The following is a 3,163-nucleotide window of genomic DNA, read 5'->3' as shown; positions in this document are numbered from 1 at the left end:
TTCTAGTGTCAATAGATCTGAAGAACTGTGTGATTCTAAGTAAGCATTGGCCACATTCCTTTGTAACTCACTAAAACAAATGGGAAAGTGCTAAGAATTATTACAGGGGCGGCCTGAAACATGATAGGGAATTTTCTCAGTAAGTGCAGTAATTTGAATTGCTGCAGCATAAACAAAAATGACAGCTGTTTCATCATAGATAAGATACATAGCCCATTTCCTTTCAAAACTACATGCATACACACACCCACAGACATATATAAATAATTTTTTTCTCTGAAAGTTCTTTTCTAAGAAGTATTGGATCAAGCAGAATCCCATAAAAATCTAGGCATTGTATTTAAAGGATGTGTTTTCTCATGGTTACAGATACAAGTTGTTTTGCCATGACCATATAATGTATTTTGGATGAAGTTGTTTTTGCTTCTATTCCTCTTGAAATTACTGAACTACAAAGATATAATTTTCAGGGAAAAAAAAAAAGAACCTTACCCTATTTGTTTATTTCTCATCCTCTACATCACAGAAATTAACTGAACTAATGTTGAACATTTGGCTCTGAAGCCAAAACAACACTGCAAGAAAATGAGAGAAGTCACAGGTTGGAAATGTTTAATGTTAAGAATAAATGTTTGTACTGGTTTTGGCTGGGGTAGAGTTAATTTTCTTCACAGTGACTGGCATAGGGCTGTGTTTTGGATTTGTGCTGAACAGAGCTGACAACATAGAGATGTTTTTGTTATTGCTGAGCAGGGATTGCACAGAGCCAAGGCCGTTTCTGCTCTCTATGGCTAGGCTGGTGGGGAATTTGAGGGTGCATGGGAGGCTGGGAGGAGACAGAACCACACAGGTGACCCCAACTGACCAAAGGGACATTCCCACACCATGTGACATCATACTCAGCATATAAAGTAGCGAGAAGAAGGAAGAAGGGGAGGATATTTGGAGTGATGGTGTTTGTCTGCCCAAGTGACTCTTACATGTGATGGGGCCCTGCTCTCCTGGATGGCCAAACACCTGCCTGCTCTGGGAAGCAGTGAATTCATTCCTTGTTTTGCTTTGCTTGTCTGTGCAGCTTCTGCTTTCCCTGTTAAACTGTCTTAATCTCAACCCATGAGTTCTCTACCTTTTAGCCTTCTGATTTTGTCCCCAGTCCTACTGTTGGGGGAGTGAGTGAGTGGCTGCTGGCTGGGGTTAAACCACAACAGCAACACGGCTAAGCAGCTCTGCCGTGTTAGCATGGAGCAGAATCTGCAGAATCTGCAGCTGCCTACCTACTTGCAGGATCTATATGCAAAGAGTGCACAAAGCCCCTCAGCTTTCAGACCAGCTCACAAGTTTACAGTGGTCTTGTGTGGACCCTTAAACACAGCACAGTAGAATTCACTTAGATCTTATGGATCAGTAGAAGTTGGGATCCTTGTCTTACGAAGTGATGTGTCCAGGAGTTTACTCTAAATTATAGAAACCTGGAAGTGTGATGTGACACTCATCATCCACTTTTGGATCTACCCAGGCCACACCTGCCTATGAACTCAGACCTCAGACATGCCATGCTACACAGAGCCAGCTGAATTTTAAACCTCCATTTCAGATAGCATTATTTCTGGCTGGCTCCTTTGGAGCAGACTTCCCAGCAAGCAGGCTTTGGTGTGTATTTAAATCTTTAGCAAGTACCTTGTCTTCTCCAATACAACCCAGAGGCAAATCTAGCTGTCTCTTGAGAAGAAACAAATTCAGTAGTTACAAAGCACAGACTTCATAAAAACAGGCACTGCCAACTGTGATTATTTAATTTAGAAAAACCTCCAGTGGTAACCCACTGAAAAAATTTTGAAGCGTTCCCAAATCAAACATCAGTGTAGTGAAAGAGGATTGGTAAACTGAGAAAACTAAAATGGCATTTTCCTAGTGAGGAGTATTACTGGAGATTAGCAAAAATGAAAATAACAGATTAAAATACATTTAGTTTTAATAGCCAGTGATTTTATTAGAAACACTGGCGAAGGCTTTCAGTATCCATCTAGAATAAGTCTTCATCCAAAACACTCCTGCCATTTTGTTTTGTGTGGTACTTGAAATATGCTGCCCTCAAACTCTTCTCACTCTTAGAAAAATAGTGTTGGTCAGTTATTAGTAGATTTATTCGTTTAAAGATACTATTCCTATTTAAAACCTTTACTCCAGTGAAAAAGCATTTTAATTTTACAGACACAATCAGATTTAAATATCTGAATTGTGTTCAGCCTGCTAAATCCATTCTCCACTGCACAATCTTCAAAGATTTGGAAATAACTTACAGAGGTTTAAATACAGTAAATTATTCTCTAGTGCCCCAAATCAGAAATTGCTAAATGCAGTATTCTTGATCATTGCTTGAATTGGTGTTGTTTACAAAGACACATTTGAAATAGATGCCTGTTCATTTTTCTTTCTGCTATTTTGCATCACAGAGGCTACTTCAGGAAACATTGAAACACAGCTCAAGTACTTAATGATCAGCGTCAGCAATGTTTGCAAAACACAGGAGGCCAGCTGTTTTGAGCAGCAGTGTTCCTGCTGGACTTATCAAATAAAATACGACGACATCCATCAGGTCACAGGGAATTAGACCCTGTTCAATTGCTCTGTCCCGACGCACTTCTGCTCTTCTTTTGGCCCCTGCTCGAGCAGAAACCACCTGCATGAGCTGGCGCCGCGCCAGCTCCTTTGCTGGCCTGCCAAGAAGTCGCCCATGTCCCTCATGGTGTGCACCTGCTGGTGGATTTTCTCACTGAGAAGACCTGGGATCGCTTTCATTTTTCAATTTATTTTTTTCCCCTCCGTGGGACAGAACACCTGTGTGTCCCCACGCGAGCACCCCAAGCCAGCCTCGCTGGCGCTGAGGACACGCTGACCCGGGCGCTCCGCGGGACATGTGGCTGCGCAGGGCAGCTCCGGGTGTCGCTCTCCGGCCTGCCCTGAGCCACCGCTTTCCTGGGAAGCGGGAGACTCGCACTCGGGCGCTGAACCCCGGCTCATCCCACTTGGAGGCCGCGCTTCTTTCAGCAAGGGCAGCGGCGTCCCAGCCTCCTCTTCCAAGAGCCCCTGGGCCGAGGCTGTCCCCTCTGCAGGACGGAAGACCCCGGCGAGGCACTCCTGTCCCACCGCGGGTACCGGAGCT

Source organism: Geospiza fortis, unplaced genomic scaffold (assembly GCF_000277835.1).
Source record: "Geospiza fortis unplaced genomic scaffold, GeoFor_1.0 scaffold40, whole genome shotgun sequence".
NCBI lineage: Eukaryota > Metazoa > Chordata > Aves > Passeriformes > Thraupidae > Geospiza > Geospiza fortis.
Note: the sequence above shows the minus strand (reverse complement) of the source record.